This window comes from Sipha flava, unplaced genomic scaffold (assembly GCF_003268045.1).
Source record: "Sipha flava isolate LNK unplaced genomic scaffold, YSA_version1 73_pilon_pilon, whole genome shotgun sequence".
Lineage (NCBI taxonomy): Eukaryota > Metazoa > Arthropoda > Insecta > Hemiptera > Aphididae > Sipha > Sipha flava.
In genome coordinates, this window is record NW_020273613.1 from 94473 (window position 1) to 120521 (window position 26049).

At 29.6% G+C, this 26049-nt stretch overlaps 1 protein-coding gene across 2 annotated transcripts in view; it reads left to right on the forward strand.

Annotated features, from left to right (window-relative positions):
• The first annotated feature begins 9118 nt into the window (after positions 1–9118).
• The window catches only part of LOC112692418 (sex peptide receptor-like), a 139688-nt gene continuing 122757 nt past the window's right edge, over positions 9119–26049 (forward strand). The window contains exon 1 of one of the 2 annotated variants that reach the window (XM_025567092.1): positions 9119–9223. The gene's annotated coding sequence lies outside the window, so the exon portion shown is untranslated. Of the gene's footprint in view, positions 9224–13233; positions 13549–26049 lie in introns of those variants that run through there. The other variant, XM_025567093.1, reaches the window with a different exon arrangement.

Consider the following 26049-nt stretch of genomic DNA (forward strand, 5'->3'; position numbering starts at 1 on the left):
TATATATATATATATATATATATATATATATATATATAAATCTATATTTGATTGACACGTTATTAAACTAAAATATCTGTTCAGATATCCGTTTTATATTAAAATTTCATGATTATAAGAAAACTTTCTAATCAGTGATCTCTAAATAATTATATATTATAGTTGTGAACCATACAAAGATATGTGTCTTTAAAAAACAAATTTTTAACATCATTATAACTGTCTATTAAGTGAGATGGTAAGTTTTAAATTATTCGGTTAATTTTTTTAAATTCATTTTTTTATTGTTCTAAGATTAAAACTTATAAGTGTGGTTAACACATAACACTTGTCACTTGTCAAACTTGTCACGATGTACAACACATACATGATTAAATATAAATTTAATTATATTAATATTAATAAAAAAATAATAAAAAATGCTACAAAACAAATTTAAACTAATAATGTTAATAATAATAATTTAAACTGTTCAGTATTTTAAGAATACTATATGAATTATAATAACCACCATTACAATACTTGAAATAATAATAATAAAAAAAAGAAGAAAATTAAATTAAAGGAAAATCAAATATCAAATGACAGATTGTAATAACAAATGTAAAGATGCCACGAAGACGGCTAAAAGCAGATTGCTTATATTAAATGGGTTAACACATAACACTAAAATAAAATTAAGTTAGCCACGAATATAAATTATTAAATTCGACTTTTAAATTCAATCATGATGACTTATATAATATTTTAATGTATACGTATGGTATTATTTTTACTACTTAAAATCATACTTATTGTTATTTGTTTGTAAAATTACGAAGACTATAAATGTTATAATACAATTTGTAATAATGAAAAATTGTTGTGATAAAACATTTTATTTTCAATAGAAATTAAAAAATAAAAATCGTTTAAATTTTATAAAAATAAAGAATGATGATTATGTAAATTTTAGATTCTGAGTAAAAAAAAAGGAATGTATGTTTATAATATGATAATTGTATTTTTTGTGTTTATTATATACGAGTATATATGTGAAACAATTTTGACCAGTAGTATTGCTCCGACCATCATAATTATAAGAGATTAATGTTAGAAAATGTTTTCTAGTTAGTACTTAAAAATATTTCACTATACAAATTTCCCTACAATTTTATGAATAATTATAAAAAACTATCGAAAGATTTTAAATAATTGACAACATTTACGAGTACAATATACCCATTTTTGATAAAAGCGAGTTTTCATTTTCATTATAAGGATGGAAACGCTCCGACTGCAACATTTTGTTGTGTAATGTCTCGCAACAAGAGGGTGCTGTTACGCTGCCGAAGACGGTCAACTCCCATTTCGCCGCTGCTTAATTTTTCTGAATTAAATTTTTTACCGTTCCAAAATCATATAAGCAAATAAGCATATAAAATTATATAAAAAAGTATTTTGAATTATTTTAAATTATTCATTATGTTTAATTAAATAACTAATATTGTCCAAATAATGAATCCATTTTATTTGTAGAGGATAGTATAGAACTCAGTAGTGGATCCAGGGGGGCTAGAGGCCTGTCCCTCCAGAATAAAATATATTTGATTTATTCTATTAATATTCAGGAGCGTAATTTTTGTGGTAGGATCAGGGTGTGCAGTTGGTAATTTAATAATAGTTACAATTAAACTGAGTCCTTCTGAAATAATGCACAGTTATTATTATGATAAAAATTATATATTTTAATTTTTACATTAACACAATTGGAATTGTGCAAACATTTGTGATGGAAAAAGTTAAATAATCCTGTTGCTATACTTTATATAGTGGGGTTAGTCATAATAATAATGATATATGGAACCATATAATATTGAAATTAGTGTTGTTTCTTAGGTATCTCAACAATATTTATCTAAAACGGTGTTTTTTTATATAAAATATAAGAATATTAGCAATATTTATATTTTGTTACGGACTATTGTAGAACAACGGCAAACAAGATGATTGGATGTATGCAATGACTTATATTGTATGGTATTGGATGAAGTACAACCCAAATCAACTAATATTAACATGTCATCTCATGTTGACGTAACACAGTAAATATTTCACATGTAAATTCGGAATGTTAAGGGCAGCGCATCTGAAATCGAAAAAACTATTGTGTTAGTTCTATCGAGGCTCTATTTGGACAGCAATTCATTAATATATAATTAAATAAATAAATAGTTTAGATTTAAAAATAAAACAATTAATTAATAAATGCTTAGCCTGGAGTACTATTATTTTTGTAATATATAGTAAGACCGGTTTCAAATAAAATTCATTGTCAGGTAATTATAAATTTAAAATTTAGCGATTTTATTAACTTTTAAAATACTTATACTTTTATTTTTACTTCTTATACTCTAAGCTAAGCATTTATTTATTTTTATGTATAAAAAATGTATTTGTTCATTAATATATTAATTTAGGAGTATTAAAAATTTACTCATATTTAATCGTGCAAAAATTAAATAATAAATTATAAATTAAAATTGCATTGGCAATTTGTTTTTCCTTCGAATAAACGTGTGATGGTGATTTAAAGCAGTGGTGGCGCGAAATATTTTACTTCATGAGTTCTGTTAGGATTTTGCCCACCCACCCACCCTTCTAAAAAGAAATTTAAGGGTAGCTTATAAAAAGAGCTCCCTCTCTCTCAAATGCATATTTACGAATACCCACTCGATACCCAATGTTCTAAACCAACCCACCTACCCACCCATTGACTTGAGTACAGGGACTCAAAAATCTGCCGTCACGCCGCCACTGATTCAAAGACTTCGTTGGGTTGTTATAAATACGTAATTCGTAATTGAATAACGATTAACGATCTGTTATATAGAAACGTTTTGATTAAATACTAACAAATCTAATATAAGAAAGATCGTGCGATACTATCTAATTTAAGTGTTGAGGAGTAAGATACCGAATGGTTACAATACAAAATTTGTATAATTCATCATATAAAATTATTTAATATTAATAATATAATAATAATATATTTTGTCTTTAAATGAATACGTTTCAACGATTTAAGACGTTATAAAAAAAAGATAGGTTCATTACATAAATATGTGTTAACAACATGTTAATTATTATTTTAATATAATTTTATCAAAATGTTTTGTAATGTAATTTGTTTCTAAACAACTATCATTAACACTATTGACTTAGAGTATATATCACATACTAGGTTCGTACATTTTTCGAGCCATATTTTTATTCTTGTATTATTTGTGTCTTATAATATAGTGAATACACATGTTCATTTTTATAGATATCAATATGATCAATATGTTTACTTACTTTTTTTTACACTCTGGGTCATGAAGGTTCTAAATTAAAACGTCAAATATATAATAATATTTTTAACTATAGTAGTATAATAATATTTAATTAAGTAAAATATGAAAAGTAATACTTTTTTTTGAATTTAAATGATGTAATTATTTTAATTTTTAGTGTAGTGTATTAGTTTTTTAACAAATTTTGGCATTTCTATTATGAAAACGCTTTAGTGTTCAATCATGTTGTAAAAATGGTGTATTCTGCTTGAATTGGGTTTTAATCATTTGTTTTCAACATTTTTAGGATCGAATAATTTTGTAAGATTTTTTAACAGAAATAATAAACATCATTTAATATACTCAATCTTATGAATAATTTATGAGTTCAACGATGGTACTTGAGTACTTTAAAGTGTTATTAAGTGTCAACAAATAAATACATTTTTTTGTATTTTGTCCAGCTCTATCTTACTCGACCATAACAGTACACTATTTTTATATTAATTTATTCCATTGTTAGTACGTTTCATTTTATAAGTCATATATAAATTAACATTTATTATATAATGTTTTATTGATAAAATTATAATTTTTAATAATAATGGTACTTTAACAGGCTAATTTTGAAAATTGTTTTTCAATTTTAATATTTTCATACTAAAAATTCAAAAAAATGGTAAAAAAACTATTATTTATGCTTATAAAATGAGTGGATAATGTGTGACATTATTCAGTTTCAGTATTCTATCCATATATTTTTTTTTTTAACTTTAATCTTTAAATATTGATAAAAGAAAAAACTTTATAATAAACTAAAAATTACGTTTATAATAGTTTAGGATTTATGTTTCGATTATATTCCTATATAAAATATTACGTGCAACTAATGCAGTACGAGTATATTGCAGATAAACTGTAGCTATATCCCTTGAAGTAATATATTCTAATATTTAAATTTGAAAGTGAGGAAAATTTGTATTTATAGAGTTTGCATAAGAAAAGTTTTGAAAAAGTTTAATTTTTTCATATTTTGTAAAATGTAAGATATTGAGATTACAATTTCATAAGTTTATTAAAATATTTGTTTTTAACGAGATCAAGATAAAATAAAATATATGCAAAAGAACCGATTATAGAATGCTGTAGTTGGTTATCAACAGTCGTCGCGTTTGGTCATTATCACGTCTCTCTGAGCTTACATAATTACGCTATTAATTTACGTACGACTAATCAACAATATCTGTATGACCCCTGGAAATAGGACTGGGTCATCTGGGACCCAAACATATATTATCACAAACTTAAATAAAAGAAGGCGCTCAAGTAATACTTCGATTTCACTGCGAGTTACAGCCAAAAATCGCTATTCTTCTCTATTCAACTTAAATGACAACACTGACATGGACCTTGTTACTTTTAGAAAATGTGTGGATAATCAACAGGAAAGGTTAGTTAAAAAAAATCCACAGATATATGTTTACAATATAACATACTTTGAAAATGTCCATAAATTATTATCCACATTAATCATTGACGAGTTAACCATCAACCATACCAAAAACGCACTAAAATTAAACTTATCATCGATTGACCATTTTAGATCTATTACCAATAAATTCGATGACTAATTGTATTAAATAAGCATTAGATGCGTCCAACAATCCGGAACAGAGATTTTACCTGTGTAGTGGCTCTGTCACTGTAGTGTTAACTACATTCATAATGTGGAATATTGCATCTATAGTTGATCTATGCTTCCAAAATCCAAATTGGCAATTGCTTAGGCCATTTATCATTTCTAGAAGAGCCTCCGTTTTCAACTTAATAATTTTCTCAAAACACTGAGAGGAAAAAACAATTGCCAGGTTTTATTTAACCTAACATTTCTAATTTTTATATAACTAAACCAATAAGTGTGATGAATAGTTTATCTGTAAAAAAACAATAATAAAGATTTAGATTATTTAAATAATTCTTCTTTATTGATATTAATAATTAATTCCGTGATTATTTTAAGTATACATTTTTAATTTTATATGGACGTTTTTGGTTAATTATAATGTTTTGGTCTTGTGATGTTTGTAATAATAGTTCATGTATTCTAGTTATGTACTTATAAATTCAAAATATTTTATGTATTTATATAATATTAATCCAGAAGTGTACGTATTTTTTTGAGGATTTTGAAGTTTCCAAGGGATACTATAACAATAACAATAACAAATAATTATTTCCGATGGAAAATTATATTTGCTTTTTGAATACTTATTTATTATATTATATACATAGACAAAATTTATTGATTGTTAAATGTGGGTTTGAAAATATAAATGTACATTTTCTTACAATTTTGGTGGATAGTGGTTAAACCCTTAAATCTCTCCTTGAATATAACGTAGTTTTAGTCTGTACGTCTATATCCGAGACATAAAATGATAGTGGAAAACATAATAGAACGTTACTTTACCAAAAGTTAATAGTTTTTTTTTATCCCTTGGGTTCCGATTATGTTATACAATGATTCCCTAACGTATACGTACCGAAATTGCCTATTCGATGCGCCGGCATATCATGAGTAAAAACAAAACGTTTTGCTGTCAATTTCGTGAATAGAATTTTCTCGAGTCCATCAGTCATATACTAGTAATACTAGACATCAAGGAAATAAATCGCGTTCACCAGAAACATGGTTTCTAAATAAATATTTATTTTTTTGCTGTTTCCACAGCAAATGTTCGACGTTAATAATCGAAAAAAAAAAATTGTAAATTATTATATTTTATTCTAGCTAAATGTATTTATATCGTAGCTTACCGAAACCGTGCTCGGTTGAATTAATTTACAAATATAAATGCGTATACTTAATAATATACTATTATGTAAATATTATTTTCTTTTTATCACCGTGCCGGAATGGATTTAAAATGGATTAGTGTTATTGTTATTTTATAGTATTTATAACCAATCGATATTGTTTGCATACACGTATCAATAACACCTTTAATATTATTTCGTGCTGCTTAATCTTGAAACTGTAATATGTATACGTTACGGATAATATGGAATACTGGGAAATGTATAAATTGCTATGGAAATGAAGTCCTTTCTGGGCACTTTGAACCTCGAATAGAAATATTATTAAACTATACAATATTTTACTAATAATTTATTATTATTATTGCTTTTATTATAATACAGAACAAAGTATAACATTTTAGTATAATATTTCTTACTATTTATATTCTTCTATCTTATACCTATTGTTTTCCCACATTAGATTGTTAAAATTAATATAGCTATGTCGATACAACCAGATAATAATATATTAAAAATAATTGACTTTTACGATTGACCAGTGGAGTTTTTATGATTTTCAACCAGTCGCGTACATACGGGGGGGGGGGGGGGGTTCCCGGGTTCAAACCCCCCTAGGGCAAAAAAAAAAAAGAAAATTGTTTTATTATTGATGACGTGTAATATATTCATAGTTTCATTATTACGCTTTGAACTTAAAATATACAATTATATAAATATTATGATAATTAAATAATTATATTGATAGGTGTTTGAAAAGTTCTGTTAACTATGCTGTTTTTATATTCCAATAGCTATTAATTTACTGTCATGTAAAAGTAAACTGTAAATTGGTAAAAAGTTGTATAAAATAATGGCTGCATCCGAATTGCGTGCAGAAAAAAAGAACTATGTTTGACAACAACCGAATTGCGTGCGCGGTTTTTTCGAGACAGAGCTGAATTGCGATTTGTGAATTGCATATTTTATTTAAAGACAACCGGTTTTCACCGAGCTGGATGTGTCGGCCGGAGAATCATTTATCTGTATTTAATATGATAGCTATATATGGGTATTACAAATATATTTCAATTTGTAGAAATCTTGAAAAATGTACAAACTGATGTTTATGTCAAAATTCGTAGCTCAAATGAAACAAAAAAACAACGGGAGGTATAAGAAAAAGAAGATTATATTAATAACATTATGCATCAATTTCAAAATAAAATGTTAACTCGTTTGGAATTTATTGAAAAGTTGGCGTACAAAAATTTGCCAGTTGAGTTTTAAGTTTGAATACAAAACTCAAAATATATATATAAACAAACTTATTTTTTTTATTTTTTCTTATTTTTATTATATTTAGACTGTAATTTTAAATTACATTTTTTGCTACTCATATAAAATATTTAAATATAATCGTTTTTACGAGATACCTAATAATTTTATTGTATTATCACTTGAATTAATATTGTTTTAATAATTTGTATTAGAAGAATAAATGTTTTCTTTAATTATTTAGTGTAATTCATTGGTTCATTTAAAGGTAAAAAAAAAAATTGTCCACAAAATGTGTGATCTGGCACACCGTGCGGCATCAATTCTGTATCTCGCACGCAACTCGGCTCTGTCACAAAAAAACCGCCCACGTAACTCAACCTTGTTTTGAAAAAACCACGCACGCAATTCGACCCAGAAAACGATTTTCGCACGCAACTCGGAACCGCCGAAAATAATATCTATTTATAACAGTTATTTATCTGTGAAACGAAAGAAAAAAAAGATAATGATTATTTTTGTTAACCCCCCCCCCCCCCCTAGCAAGATTGAATGTACGCCATTGTTTTCAACAATCTTTGTATTTTGTAATTGTTTATTCGAGGTTCAAATTGCTCGGTACTCCATATCGACCGTGACATATGTTTATTATATTTGACTTGTGAAAAACTTACATTCAAATATTTTGCTTTTCGATTGAGACGTTCGCCTAAATATCATTGTTTCAAGGCAGTGACGGCTTGTGCTATGGGGCATAAGGGCACGTTCCCCACCTATAAAACTGAAAGAAAAAAATTAGAATTTAAAATTAATTAATCATAATATAGTTGGTAATTGGTATATTATTTGAAAATATCGAAAAAAAAAAGTTGTATCAAATACGGGTGCTCCTACGTACAATACGTACATACCGATACTATATTATACGGTCATTAGACGACGAGCACAAATTCGTTGTGCCCTGATGGTCCGATTAACAGTGATAGATTTCCTCCACTTTTTGATAAGAATTAATACGGGGTTGCCGAGCACAATCGTATTGTGTCCGAATTCTATTTTTATAACGATTTACGAGATTTTGTCGGTCTTATCGTAAATTAAGTGTTATGTATTTTCATTTGACGGTGCTCTTTTTTATACGTTACAAATTTACAATACCTAATTTATTAAATATTTTTTAATTTAATTTAATAAATTCATCAAAGTATTAATGAAGAAAAAAAGACAGGCAAATCGATTTGGAATTCAAAAATATTACTAAAGGTTTTTATACACAAACAATTTTATTATATTTAAAAAATCAACAGGCATCGTTGGTAACTTCGAAGATGAGATAGTGAAAAAGGAGGAACTTTGTTGTGCTATACCTTCAATGAACCCCACGTGCCGCCACTGTTTCAAGGTCAGATTTATTTTTGTTTTTCCCGTCAATGAAAATACGTTTTACAAGATATTGTACACGATAACGTCGTTGGTATACGATAGAGATTTCATGTCGGCTGGCAAGCAAGTGCGTATCGGTAAGGGGTTCGTGAAAAAAAAAAAAAAATCCGAAATGTACCGTACGTCGAACACGGCGTGGAAATGACGTACGTGTGCGTACGGGGAAACGGTTTTCGCGAAACATAAACCCGCGGAACGGATTCGGACGGACGTCTCGCGGCAGCGCCCCTATACGGACGGGTGATGAGAATCGCGCGACAGTCTTCCGCGGCAGTCGTTGTGCAACCGCTGACACCGGCGATATACACGCGGGTCGGAACACCCGGGTCTGGCATCGTATCGGGAGTGCAGTTTCGCATCGAACGCGTTTGGCCGGTGGCGCAATCCGTTAGGTAAGTGATTGCTCTGAAATCGTGTCCCGGACAAAACGGGTACGGCGCATCGACCGGAAACGGCCACGATCGCACGTGCTAGTGTTCGGTGCCGGCCGGCAACGGGCAGTTGATCACGATCGAATCGTAAAAACCGGTCGTCGCGAAAAAATTAAAAGAATTTGTCGTTGTCAAGTCAATTCGTTCGACTCGAACGTTTTAACGGTCGTCGCGTAACGTTCGTTTGTCGTAGGGGGTCACGTTATATCCGTCGGGAACCAACGAGCCGTTTCGACAATCACGTTTCTTGGTGCACCGTAGGGCCGAGAAAAATCTAAATCCTGCCAACAGTGCACGTCCTTGTAAGCTTATTAGCTAAAATTGATTTTTAATGTTCCGACGCGCTACTTACACCGTGTAATCTTTTTTCCGTAATTCTTTTAGTACGAACATCTAATAATTTATTAAAAATAATCCGAATACGTCGAATGATGTGAACGCGGCCTACGGTGTTCTGGAATTTCTAATATCGCCGTAACGCGTCATTGTATCAAATAGTTTGTACATGCATTCAATCTGTTGCACATTATTATTTTATACTCTCACGTTTTATACTTTGGGTTCATCCATTTTCGATTATTTTATTAATAGTATGTGCGTTATTAATCATACTTTTACTACTTATTTTAGATGGATTATTTTATTTTATTCGCTAAAACACCGTGTTACATCTATCACAACTGTGGATTTTATTTTTATTTATTTATTTGTATCTATCTTCTTATGTTATTCGTTTATTGCTGGACCAATAGACCGTTTGTTATTATTTTTATCAATACTGAGCCAAAGGGACTATATACTTTATATTATATTTTTTTGCTACTGTGCTGCTTTGAATTATTCCTGTGTTCATTTAAATTATTATTTCTCAAACACCAATACAGCAAATTATTTATCATTCTTATATTATTATTTTATTTAATTATTCTATGTTGTTGTAATTTATTTGCTGTATTTTTATTTATTTATTACAGTATGGTAAAATAGTTACCATTTTATAAAAGTGTTTACTATTATTTAGTTACCCTTTTTAAATTAGTTTTTAAGTACATACAATACAAATAATCATATATATGCACACAGTTACACATTTTTCACCATATAACTCATTAGTCTTTGCGCGGTGAACCCAACCAATTCTATTTGAGCTAATACACAGTACACTACACAATTTCGGTCGGTCGGTGGTCCAAAGCATAACGTACGAAGTAGTCGGTCGTTGTCCGGGTGCGCGTAATATTATTTTATGCTCTCGGCCAATCATTACTACATTCCAACTTTATCTTATATACTCGAATATTTTGGTAAACAACGAATTGTTTTATATTCGCTGGGTATATTTTGTAAACAATAATGTATAATTTCATCTACGCACTATATAGTAAACTAAGATTTTTCCATAACGTTTTATGAATGCAGTGGTTCAGTATTGATTCTCAATTTTTACAAATATCGCATTAATCATTTTATATGTTTTAATGATATACATACAGTTTGTGAAGTATCTACCGTTGTCTGTAAATCTAATAGTTATAGAAAGTGCAATGTAGTTCAAACTCAATAAATATAAATTCTCCACATGTAATAACAACTAATTGTAATGCAACTATAACTACAAAAAATTAATATTTAACGATAGTTCTAAACAATAAAAACATAATTTCGATTTTTATGGTTCTTTTTTAAAAGTGTTGTTTATATATAAGGATTATTAAAATATATTGAAAATATTTTTTTATTAAAGAAGTTGTGTTAAAAAAATACGTCCGAAACATCGATTCTATAAAAATGTAATTTCTCAATTGACCAATTTCCTATTTTAATTTTTATTTTAAATGTTTTATTTTATGACTTTGAAAGCAACGTTGAAAACACATTAAAAAACTTCATTTTTTATGTTTGTTTATAAAAAATGGCGTTCGAACACAATGTTGACTTTTCCATTCGTTTGTTTCTTGAGAGTATGTCAGAATTCAATTAAAAATATTTGATGTGACTAATTTAGGCTAGGGTTGAGTGTTATATATTTTTTTCTAAAAATTTTATATGATATATTACGTTTAAAATAATAATTTCGATATTAGTTGTTTTGCATTTGTTGATAATATTCTAATTATTTATATGCGCTATTATAATTAAGAGGTTTGAAAAAACGTACAAGCTAAAACCAAATAAAAATAAAATTATTTTAAGGTTAAAAAATCGATTAAGACGAATATTATGTCTTATTATTTGTAAATCAAGTTATTTTGGGAATATTTGTATATTTTAATGAAACCTCAAAAATGTACATGATTTTCACTTTTTTATAATGTAGCATTCCACGAAAATGAATACTAAATATATAATGAGACTGGGAAATGTTATTAAAATATAATGTTCCATGTAATTTTTTTTAAGTAAACAAATTTTTGTCACAAAAAATAGAAGGCGATGCTAGAAATGAAACAAGATGGACTTAACATTTTAAATATGATATTTATTTTTGGATAATCTTTCTTCCCTATTTTTTATTATTTAATTATTTATAATTATAAATCAAAATGTAGAAAAAATGTTATATGAGCTATTAAAATGTAAAATATTGGAAACTATTTGAATGTCAAAAGTTATCAGTGATAAATTATCACTTTATATTCAAAATAGACATAATGTATAAAAATACATATGAAAACATTGAACTGTATGTATGTACCTGTATTTTAAATGAAAAGGGAGTTTCCCGTTTAGCTATTTCCACCAAAAAAAAATTTGAAAACCATTGGTTTTAATTTCTAAGCAATATTGAATATATGTTATGGTAGTGCAAAATAAATTTGTAATGTATACACTGATAATCGTCGATAATAACGGTATACTGTTCGATATACTGTATCACAGTTTATTTATAATTCGCAGACAATAATTATCTGACAAATGTTAAATTTTTATATTTCCATTCAGTATCTGTTCTTTTTGTCCCCAGAACACTTAAACGTTATTAAAATGGAATTTGTTGTAAGTAAAAGAGGTAAGACAATGTTGATTTTTTATGGGTTTAAATATGTTTTTGGTTATAAGTCACAAACAAATGTAACTCGGTGGAGATGTTTTATGAAAAATTGTTAGCCCAATATTTTTTGAAAAAGAAAAAGTAATAATTGCAATGAAAGGTACGTTTTTTATCTACGAGTAAAATAAATATATTTATTTAATTATTTATTTATCTATGACGATATGTGTTTTTTCAAAATTCTATCGAGACAATATTTGACCTATCCTTGTTCTTTAATTCATAAATGGTTAAATAGAATAGACAAATTATAATATGAAATTATATAATACTTTAAAAACTCTAATATAATTGTACCTATATTCGACTAATGTATTATTATTATCTACTTGTATCAAAATTTATAATGAAAGAATATGTAACAATTGTACATGGTTCCCAAACGTCTTTTCACAAAAATAAATTTTGTGTGGAAACGGGAATCATACCTTTTTCGTTTCAGGTGATATAGGGCTGTGCGTAAGTCAAAGAATCGGATTTTTGGCGGAAAAGGTACATGCCCCATGAAATATATGAATACTTTATCAGGTATCAATGTTTATAGGGTGGATTACTAACAACACTCAAAAGATCGATATAAAAAAAAATGTGTTGGTTAATCTAGATGTTTTTTTTTTTTGTGATTGTGTATACTATTTTGACCAAAAGTATTACACCCATGACAATCACATGAGATTGTAACGCGCTCAGACGAAAACGGCCCTTTTCAGGGCCACCAAGAACAACATTGTGACGATGTAAAACGATATAAAGGCAACCAATACAGCGGAGGAATAGTGTCGTTTTACTTCGTCGGCTGTCTGATTGGGTATATATACCGGTCACTTTTCAGAGCATTGATACAATCATCGTATGTAATCATTAGTGTTTCATCGTTTTTACATTGCACATAAACAACAGTATTCATTCCAACTTACAGTACTGAATTTATAATCATACCATTGTGCTCGCCACCTCGCGCTCGCCGTGACCATCTCCTACACTCACACGCCAGCCGCAACAACCACACATCCACGCTGGCTAAGCACGTGCACCCAGTGCGTACTTGCTACCACACACGATCAGACTCTGCAACCACCGCCCAGAGCCATGGGCAGAAGAGGTCGCAGAGGAACCAAGCGAAACCATACCCTACCAACCACCACGAATAAAAAAGAACGCATAGACGAACCAATGGGAAAATAAAGATCGGCGTCCACATCTCCGAAATCGACCAATCAAGAGTCGGTATCAGGTGAGTCGTAAATTTTTACCGAAGGTTCCACCACCATCCAAACTAGTGACCAATCACCCGATCCGCCTAACCAAACACGTCATGTCACTTCGCGTGAACGAATACCACCAATCATCATCCACCCGTCACACTGGGCCACAGCCACGCCTCAAATAATGCCGTTATTCACCCGAGACCAACTAACAGCCATATTCAGCCAAAACAATAACGAACTCCAATCAGCAGACTTAAATATCTTCCGTTCAGTATAAACCATAATGGTATCCGCCAACATACCATTCCACATATTCTCTCTTCCGACCGAACGACAACTTAAGGTCTTACTTAGAGGTTTCCCTAGCTATAATTCTGTAGAATTAGTTGAATTCAAACTAGAACTCCAAGGATACACCGTCACCTACGTACGCCAGTTCCTCAAAGACGGTAGAAAACTTCCAATGTACATGGTATGCCTCCCCAATTCCCAGGAAAGCAAACACATAATCGAACTTTCTAGTCTATTCTACGTCATCATCCGTGTAGAAGCTTACAAAACTTCCGGACCGTCTCAGTGCTTCGCATGCCAGGGATTCGAGCACTCATCGACACACTGCAAACATCAACTGAAATGCGTGAAATGCGGCAACGACCATGCAACTAAAACCTGCACCAAAACTCCAGACCAACCATTAAAATGTTGGAACTGTAACGGCCAACACACAGCTAATGCCATGCCTTCATCAAGGCCACTACAGTGAAGAAAGCAAACCCACTAATCATTACGCCACAACCCTCTAGAACCAACAACGATCACCCACGCTAAACAGATTATATACGCATAAGCTTTATTACCGTCAAATACTTATCATCCAGCTTCAGTCCAATTACCTAACAAGATAAACAAAAAAGTAATAGATACACTCAATCACGCCATTTATCAAGTATCCACAGCATCCAAATTTAAATATACCATCCTGCTGGCAATATCGACCATCGTTTCTCTCATCGATCAAGATGGATAAACAACTAAAAATCCTATACTCTAATTGTCAAAGACTAGGCAATAAAAAATCCAAACTACTCCAACTCATACAACAACATAAAATCCACATCATATTATTCAACGAAACCCACTTCAAACCCACACAACTCTACTCAAACTACCAAATTACCACACTTACCGAAACGACTGACTTACAATACCCGGTCAGAATGGTGCAGGAGGTACAGTGATCCTAATAGCCAACAACATTGTCCACTATGTATTCCCCTTCTAGACAAACACACTGGAAAACACCACCATCCACATCCAGATAAACAACCAAGAAACCAGACTTTCGGAAATCTACAAAAGGCCTGTTAATCGACTATCCACTTCAGACATTGACAACCTCCTAGACATCGACTTCCCAACAATACTCACAGACGACTTAAATGCGAATAACCCTCTCTGGAACAGCCAAAGAACAAATACTGCTGGCCTTCTACTCCAAGACCACATGCTAAAAAACAACTACACCATTGTCGCACCAGACACACCGATTCATTACCCAGATCAACATAACCACCAACCGGAGGTCTTAGATATTGAAGAATACTGAAGAATAACAATCTCCAATACCAACTCTATAACTACATCGATTAATTCTCATCTGACCACTGTCCGGTCATCATAACGCTACGCGGTAAACCTTCAGCTGAACCTCTAACGACTCGAAGGACTGTAACAAACTGGCCAAGATTCGCAGTCGACCTGCACTGCACCATTCCAAGTCATCCAAATCTGATTATCTTCTCAAAGGCTGAACTCGATCAGGAGGTCAAGGAAATCACCTCCATAGTCCAAAATGCCTTGTCCAATAACACTTCAAATGTACCAAACTACAAAATCATACCAGACATAATTCAACAAGAATTGATAGAAAAAAAGAGACTACAAAAAGCTTGGCAAAGAACGCGAAATCCTGAAGCCAAACACTGATTCAACACTCAAACATCCAAAGTCAAAAGGTTCATCTAACTCCATAGAGAATCTAAATGGGACTACTTCTTCGCAAACCTAAAGCCCAACGACACAAAAGTATTCAAAATCAACAAATCGATTATTAATAAAATACCTCCAAACCACTCACTAAATGGACAGTTAGGTACAGTCTTCAACTCTCCATGAAAATCTGAATTCTTTGCCACTAACCTAGCCTCACAATTCAACTGCCTGATCTGAACCCCAGCCACTGACTCATTAGTTACCAACTCAATACAGTTTTTGAATTCAATAGAAAAACCACCTATTCAGCCGGTCTCTCCAAGAGAAGTGAAAAACATCATCAAGCACCTACCCTGAAACAAGGCACCGGGTCCTGACGGCATATCGAATACAGCACTCCGACACTTCTCAGAGAAGACCATCCTGAGAGTGACCAAAATTCTTAACTGTTGTTTGATATACAAAAACTTCTTTACCCCTTGGAAAACAGCTACAGTGATTATGATTCCTAAAACTGGCAAAGACCTGAGAAATCCGAGCAAACACCGTCCTATCGCTTTCATTAACTCAATGGCCAACGTTCTAGAAATCATTATATTAATTCATCTTAAGAAGGTCATATCCACCGCTATCCGTGCAGATCAATTCGCATTCAGACCGCAACACTCAACGACTAATCAACTAACGAAGGTAATAGACCACCTTGCTAATACAACCAAAAGAGAGGAAAAGACAGCGGTAGTATTCCTGGATTTCGAAAAGGCGTTCGACAAAGTGTGGCACGACGGACTTCTGCACAAACTACTTAACTACACATCTTACCATCACTAATAAGCCTAGTAAAATCTTTCCTCTCTAACAGAACATATTTAGTTCGTGTAGACACCTCCTTCTCAGAACTAAGAACACCGTCTGCAGGCGTCCCCCAGAGGTTATGCCTGTCACCACTGATATTCATTGCATATATCAACGATATATCCACCACCCTCGGAACCTGGATAAACCTCTTCGCTGATGACACCATTTTCATGAAAACCATCGTGAGCATGCAACATGCAGTAAATAAGTTCCAAGCACAAATTGACATCACTCTCCCTTGGCTTAAAAATTGGAAACTGACTCTAAACATCAGAAAAACATTGGCAATCAAATTTGGAAGAAGGGTCTAAGACACACAACACCACTAAGAGTTAACAACAATCAAAATATCACATGGAAACCAACAGCCAAATATTTTGGAGTCCACCTCGATAGCAGACTACGATTCAACCGACACGTCAACGAAATTGTAAAGAAAGCAAAGAGCACCCGACCCGCATTATACTTCGTACTCAACTCCCGCAGTCCAATACCAGTTCGAGCAAAATTAAACATATACAAAATGTACATCAAAACAATACTCACCTACGCTGGCCCAGCATTGGCTGTACTGATTTCAAGCGCTAACTAGAGAAAACTCGATGCTATCCAAAACATAGCACTTCAAATTATCACTAGCTCTCCCTGGTTCATCAGGAACTCAATCATATCCAGCTCAACCCAAACTCCATCAATTCAATCTGCCATCATCCTCAGCTCAAGAAACATGTTATCCAAATTGCACCTATCCTGCTACAATCATTTGAAAGAAATAGGTAAAACCATTGGCTCAGCAGAACTCAACAGAAAAAGACCTGGCGAACTAACCAAGTGCACTTAAGAACCACCTCATCCACCCACTTTCTACTCTGAGTTATGGAGACCCCCTCTCTCGAAATTCGGGAAAAGGACAATAAATCCCTCCAACCAAGCAAAGCAAGGAGTATCGACACTCCATTCTTCCATTCACATTGATCAACATCCAAAAGATAAGAAGAATAGTAGCACCTGACGGCAATTACGATGACGACCTGGTCAAAATGTGAATAATTTAGAAGATACTGTATAAATATCGTATAGCAAAGATTATTTAGGTTCAGTTTTTATCCAAACAATTATAAATCAATAACAATGAAATAATTTAAGAAATTGCAGTTAAAAAAGAATCGAGACATAATTAAAACACGGACTTAGAAAAAAAATTATTTTTTCAAAAATGTTTCTAAAGACCATTCAATAAAAATATGACTGATTTTTATAAACTAATAAACTCTTGGTTTTTTAAAATTATATTTGAATTTTTATTGTATTATCGAAAGAAAATATCAAAGTAAAAAATGCAATGTAAGAAGTTTTAAATTTTTTAATGTTTTTAACAGTAAACTAGATTTTAAATTAATTTTATTATTGTTAATAAAGAAGTATTACTATTTAAATAATCTTAGTGGGTGATGGACATAAGATATATTTGAGTTTATTGTATCATCGAATAAACAAAAACTAATTGATACCTGATGCTTAAAATATAGCTAATTTGTTATTTTAGTAAGATACGAGTATATTTATTTGAATATTGTGTAAGTTTGTTATTATTTCAAGTTTACATAATCTAACCTAGCAATGATTGTGTTCATATGAGTAAAACTAACTTTAAAATAATTATTAGTAAAAAATTAATCTAATAACTATTTGTTGATAAGTATGGATAGTACATTCCACTTTGGTCCATACCGTTATCAAAATAAAAGTTCGTCTATTTTTTTTTTAACTAATAAGTTAAAAGTTATGTTATATTAACTATTTCTGTGAATAGAGTGGTTTTTGCAAAAAGCGCAAAGAAAAATAAAAGAAACAACCTAAGGCTGTGGGTTTGTTATTTTGTTCAACGGTCACGTCTAAAAATACTTAGTTTGAATTTTTCGTTTGTCACTAAGATTGATGAGATGTGGTCATACTGATGATATAAATCTGAATAAGCTATGGTGAATTATTTCATTCTAAAAACTATTCAGAAAAATGTTTCACTACCTATCGTATTTATAGTTCAAATATAGAAAAATGTTACAATTTCGTATATGAAACCCAAGTTTTAAACAAAATTAAATACAATAGTATAGATAATATATAGATGAAAAAATAATATTTAAAATGTAATGATTAACCCAAAAAACATTTGTGCTACGATTTTTAATACTTTGAAAAAAAATTGAAATTTTTATTAACATTTTTTTTTGTTTTCCCTACAAAACCAATTGTGGTGTAATTCAAATTTTAAAATCCGATAAAAAAAATACTGTCAGCCACATCTGTCATTTTTTATTACTTTGTATGACGTGTGGTCAGTTAGTCATAAAATAAAAAGTTGCTTATTTTATTAAAAGAACATATATATATATGTAGTATAAACTCGAAAACCGTTCTCGTTTGATGATATTCAAAATTTTATTTTCACATTTTATGCCTTTACAACATGTCATTACAATCTGCGATACATTATTCAATTTTTATTTTTATTACAATCTCATTCGAATTTAGTATAGATTCTCTTGTGGGAAAAATGAAAATATTTAGATGTTATTTTTATGTTTTTCAAGTAATATATAGCCTTAAAATATTGAATTGTTTGCTATAAAATCCATTCGAGACTTTTAAAAATCATTGCATTTTGTTAAGTATATTTAAAAAATGTATATATACTAACAGTATTTCATGTTCTTATGAGATAGATTTGTTAATCTTTGTAATTGTATATATTATTGTTATTATATAAAGAATATTTGAACCAATTGACTTGAAAATACAGAAAAAAAAATTGAATACTATTTAGTGTATGATTATATAAAAATGCGTTTTATATGTTATAGTTCAATAGATATTAGGATACTATGATTTTATATAAAAATATTTTATAAACACTTCGTCTTTATAAATGCTATTGTTGATTGGATGTTGGTACATATGTCTTTTGTTTCATACACATGCAGGGACGGACTGGGTTAATATTTCAGGTCAGGAATTTTTTTTGCCAGGCCAAAAATTAACAGGGAACAACAATTTGGTCATAAATAGGGCTCGGAACTTAATGCACTTAAAAATTACTAAATATGCACTTATGCGTTTAAAAAAGTACAAATATGCTTTAAAAATATTCACTTATATTTTATTTTTGTTACAACATTTTCATTTGCATAAATATTTTATAAAATTATAAATTTAGAAAAAGCAAAGTTATAAAAATAATTCTGATTTTTAAATTTTAATCATAATTTAAAAATATTAATAATAATAAAAAAATAGCATTAATAATGTTCTTCAATAAAAAAAATGCACTTGTAGAGTGTTCAATAATCATTGAGTTATTTTCCTAAAAAAATATTTATAGAAAATCATTGTATTTCAATAGCAGCTGCTATTTGATATTTGTGTAATATTTTATTTTAGATAAAGCTAGCTAGCTGTAGTTAAAATTTATAAATATAAATATATTAACCAATAGGGGAAAAACATTATTTTAATGTCAAATGGAAATTTTAAAAATACGATACAAGAATATCTAGAAAGTTCCCTTAATATGGATGTATTTGTTTTTTTATTTTTCGAATTTTCATACTGAATCTTCAAAAATCATAAAATATGCTCTACAAAATGTAAAATCAAGATATATACTCTAAAATCTAAAAATCACTAAGTATGCAAAAATATGCACTAAAAACTTTTGATATGTTTTTCGTAGTCTTGGAATTAATTTCTAACTCACTTAGCAATAGATCCAATGGTGCAAAAAAAAAAAACACGCAAATGCAACAATTTCCGAGCCATATTCATAAGTACGCAAAAAAAATAATAATGACAAAAAACCTTTATTATTTAAAAAATATTTTCAACATTTTATGTAGATATAAAAAATTACACATAATGTATAAGAAATTTTTTTTATAGATACAGTGTACACATTTTAATATAATACCTATATATTAAAATTAACTCTAAAAGTAATTCCTTATTTACATAATTGGATTATTTTTCATAACTTCACTAGGTTCCCCAATTTTGTCGATTAAAATATCGTAATACTATATTTTTAATTTATAAAATATTATCAGGCCATTTAATCTATTATTGTAACGGGCCACCGGAATTTGTCCTGGTGTCCCGCCAAGCCAGTCCGCCCCTGTACACATTTATTTACCCAATATCTCAACTCAAATAATGCGCAGCACAACACGTTTTGACTGACTAACAATATGACTGTTAACACTGATTCTGCAAGTATATATTTGCGATCTACTCGTATCTTGCTTATTATAGTAATTACACCCTCGGACGTTATTTGTGGATTACATTTATCAGAGAATAATCGTAAATAATAAAATAGTCTTATTACGTAAATATGGATGCTACTTGTGCATTATGTTTTTAATAATAATATGGACAAAATGTCTTCTTATTTATTATTTCATTAGTAATTTTTAAAAAGACCAAAAAAATTGATCATACAGGTATATTTTAAATACTATAATACAATTGAGTATCGTTAGAATAAAAATACAATAAAAATTATAGGAATGTAGTGTACAATTTTCTTCCTCAGTACTTGTTATTTATACTTATTTATTATATATTAATTTTTGAGAATTTAAAAAATGCTTTTCACAGACTTAAAATATCTTCATTTAATCCTTTCTAAACGTAAATAATTGTGTCAAAAAAAAAATTAAACTTTAAAAATTAATATAGAATATACGCTTGAATGAAAAGTATTTTTTTAATATTTTGTAGAATTTTATGTTTGATGTGGTACTTAATTTTTTATAGTCAATATATTCAATTAGTATGAAAGAGTCACATTTTTTACCTTTTATAATATACTGAAACGTATTTCCCGTAATTGCCCTTGTTAATCTGCTTCAACTACTTCGATGTAGTTTGAATTTACTTAGTTTGATATAATAATAGTTCCATTTCCATAACATTTTCCATCCGTGTTGTTTGAAATTATTAATATTTAATTAAAAGCCCATTATTATATGACGTAAAATATGGAAACAATAACAAAATGTACCAAGTAAAACTAGAACTATTACTGTTATAAATCACAACGGTTCCTTATGGAAGATCCCATTTTATTTTGTAAGTAAGGGATGCACTTGAAATATGTAAACATACAACAAGCATAATGGCATGGATAGTGACGAATTAAGTTCAACTTGACAACTTAAACAATTCTATGGATCAACACTACCATATTATAGTAAGCTTTATTGGATATTTTCGTTTAGAGATAACCTCATCAAAGATTTAATTTCAATATAACGTTTTATTATTAATATCCATTCCTCATTAGATTTAAATTTTTACGAGCGCTCTCCTATATAGTTATATGATTTTTACATCTAAGTATAAATACTATGAAGCATAAAAATTAAATATTTTATTCCGTGGAACATTAAATTTTGATTTTCAAATTTTATCGAGAAATAATGTGCTTTTATAATTTGCGATTAATTTTCTGTAGTTAAATAAATATACATATGGATTTTACATAGAAACAATAAGGCTACTCATTTTTTTATAATTAGAATGAAATGAACTGAAGAAATTAGTTAAAACATTGATATATTGATACATTAATATATTTTAGTTCATTATTTTGTTAAAAAATATTTCGAAAGAGCATAATATGTCGTACATTTATATACACTACATAGTGATGCTCAAAGCCTGTGTGAAATTTTCGGGAAGCTGAAAACAGTATTATAATTATGTTATAATGTTCATAATTGAATATCATATTCAGCGGCGGATCTATTATTTTTTCACGGTTGATGCTATTTTGATAACAAAGATCTTTAATTTACGATTTCGGGGCAAAAAAACAAACTAATAATTTAAAATTTAAATATCCCGGAAAATCAAGTTTTTGTTTACTCTCTGGAAGGATTTGAGCTTGATAGCGCTCCGTGAAATATAAGGTCTTGCATTTCTAACAATTTTCAAATATACTATTTAAAAATACATTTGGAGTGTAAAACTCAAAGTTTAAATTAGGTTAAATTATCATTTTAACAAATTTCTTTCCCAATTTTGCAGGCTTAGTACTGACAATTTTCTGTGCTACGTAGTTCTTGTCTAATTATTTTATTCGATCTCGTAAAGAAGTCGTTTTCACATTTTTTTTTTTATTCTGCAATTTATTATTTGTTTACTAACTATGTTTTCTAAAATTATGTGATGATGGTGTTCATTGAGTACGCTAAGATCTTTTGTCACATTATTGTCAAAATAAACACTCGATGGAAAATTGATAATCCAACTTAACTTAAACTTTGAATTTTACATATTGACCGTATTTTTAAATAGTATATTAAATAGTATAATTGTTAGAAAGGCAAGACCTTATATTCACGGAGTACTGTTGAGCTACTTCATTGGGCGCAATCATGTTTCGTTTTTTGCATATAAAAAGGTAAAACCGGGTGCTATCGAGCTAATTAGCTGGGCGCAATCGTGTTGTGTTTTTTTCATGTAAAAAGATAGGACAGGTGCAATCGTATTTCACCGATAAATATTTAATAAAAAATATTAATGTTACTTTTTTAAAATATTTGTTTTTTAATAACATATAAGATGTAAAATAATGAATCTACATCATTAAACAATTTAAAAATTTTAAACAATAGAAATATACTCACAACAGACATATGTAATGGTATCTAAAAATTATAGATATTTTTTATATTATTTTTTAACATGTTATAGCAATATAAATTACACGATTAATTTAGATAAACCTGTTAATTGCACTCTTCTTTTTTTTTCTCGTAAACTCATTGACAACTACGTTTATATCTGAAAATCTATGTTCATAAACATTTAAACATTGTTAAATCGTTTAGTTTAGTTTAGATTCAGTCATTGTAGATCGCATATAGTTGTTTAACCCATCTTAGGTCGAAGATGATCTTTCAATGGTTGTATTAGATACTTGAAGCATAGCAAATATTTGTAAGAAAATTTTTATATTTGAGAAAAATTGTTTATTTATTATTTAATTAATTATTACATTATACAGTATACATAGTGGTCCTATCTGAAATCTAAATAATTTATAATACCACCCCTCCCTAAATTCGCTATAAATCGTATTTAGACCATATGTGGTTAATAGTAATAATTTCTAATCTAATAAATAATTCACTAAATACTATAATTTATTTAACTGCATTATAATATTAACTACTTGCTTCGCATATTTTACTTAACAAATTATAAATCTAGAATTGAAAGAAGCAATGCAAATGAATCATCATAAGTCCAAGATATTGCACTTAAAATGTAGTCACATGTGGTCGATGGAATTAGTTTTAAAAATGATTTATTTTCCCGCTTTAGAAGATATATTTCCTCATTTAAACTTTATAGTATTTGTGTAACTCGTATATCTAATGAGTAATTTGTTATTATCAAGCAGTAAAACTTTCTTAGTATCTCTTGTTATGTTATAACTGTTTATTAAATTATAGAAGACTTTTAAATCAGTTTTCGAAGATTAATTAACACATGTTTTATTATAAATTTAATTGTTCATTGTGTTTAGTTATTTTTTAAATACCCTATATTTATTCAAAAGTAATTATATTTATATTTTCAATCTCATAATTTTAGATTTATTATTTTGTCATTTTAAAGGAAATACAGTTCACTTGATTAAGGATTTAAAAATATTTATAAAATAATTTTTATTATAAGTATTATACATTTTATGTGTCATTATTATTCAGATTTAATTAAAATACATAAAAATATAACGCATTTTTTTTAAGTTTTAAGTAATTTGGATTAGTATTTAAATTGAAAGAATATTTTCGATTCATTTTCAATTTTCTCGCTAACAAAAAATTTCTCTCTAAGAATTTTTGTAGTTACTACATTTCGTTATCTGTATATTTTATCTACAATTTTGTACATAGTTTCTGATTTATTATAATAATATTGTATATATATTATATTATATATATATTATAATATACATAATATACATATTAATGTAAATTAATATTTTAGCTAACTTATAAGAAATATTTTATTATAATATTATTTTTATCGACAGTTAATAATAATAGCATTATATAGTTCAATGATATTTTTGTAAGTATACTACTATATCTAGTATTGCATTTTAAATTTAAAAAATCAAAAGTATTTACTTCTTATTAGAAATTTTAGCTACCCACGTATATAAATATCATAGAAGAATATCATATGTATAAATACCATAAAAGTTATGATTTACGCGTAAAACTAAATTTAGTTTCAAATGGATAACAGATTCCTAGATTTTAGCTGAAGCTGGGTTTGAACGATGCTCCTTCTTTAAACGCGTGGCATTATTCAAAGAACGCAGCTGAATATGGGTGGCGTTGGTTCAACTCGGGCAGATTTCGTTGCTCCCCGCCGGACTACCGACCTCCGTATTTAAAAATCCCCGAAGGGAATCCCTGGTGGACAGTCCTCACCCGGTAAATATCCGACGATATCGTAAACTCCGTCGAATCCAGCCGCAGTCCGTGAGTGGACTCAACGTGACGACTACCGCGTAGGACACACGATAACCTGGGCTGATTACGCTTCCCGACGTACCAATCGTAGATTTACCATTAGTTATTGGTAGCATATAACTCGCCGCCGGGACGTTATCCCGGCCGCTACCGACTTAATACAGGGCTAAGTAACTGACACCATCACGACTCGATCAAACACCCAGATCGCAATTGGCCCCAGGATGAGGCGATGTTTGACCGAGACTGACGTGAGACGTGCAGGCCGTCACCCGGGGGATGAAGAACGAACCCCCCAAAAGACGGGTCGGTGGTCCGTCGCCCGACCAGCCACCGATTCGTGAGACTCTTGATACGGTTTCGGTGTAAATTATGGTCACGGTCTGTCTCCGCGGCTCAAATCATAGATCACATTTTATGCAAACGCATAGATGGAAGCCGCCACTCCGCAAAATGTCGAGTTCATACGCGCAAGTTCACTGTTTGGGCAGGCATGTTCTGAATTATTCCACCTGAATTATTATACTAACCCTACGAAAAGGGAGTGTTTAAATACCGGTATCCACAATCTGCGAACTCGAGCTAGTGGCGAAAAACAACGCCCCGAAACCCCGTCCCGTTTCCGGAACGTGTTTTCGCTAGCTTTCAAATGCATAACAATAACATTTATTTTGTAATATTTTGAATATTATTTAGATTTAATTAAAAAAAAAAAAAAAAAATACAAAAATAATAAACTTCGGTTTTGTTTAATTACGATATAATTTCAAGATACTTCCTGTTTTATGCATATGAAGAACATATCGATATTAAAAGTATAAATAATTTTAATATCTTAACTTAACGACATAGGTATCAATACTTTAACAGATATTTTTGGTGTAAAATGATTATTAAATGGTTGAATTACCATTAGAATAATTATATTATTTATTTTAACATTGAGAACTGTGAATTTTATTGTGTTTATGATTGTATGTTTTTAGAAAAAAACTTTTTGATATAAAGGATCAATCAAAGAATTTCTAATCGTTACTAGTAGAATTATCAATAAATTAGAAATAAAGCACAGATTTTAATACATTTTATAGAGTCATTTCTTTGTTTTCTATTAGTAAG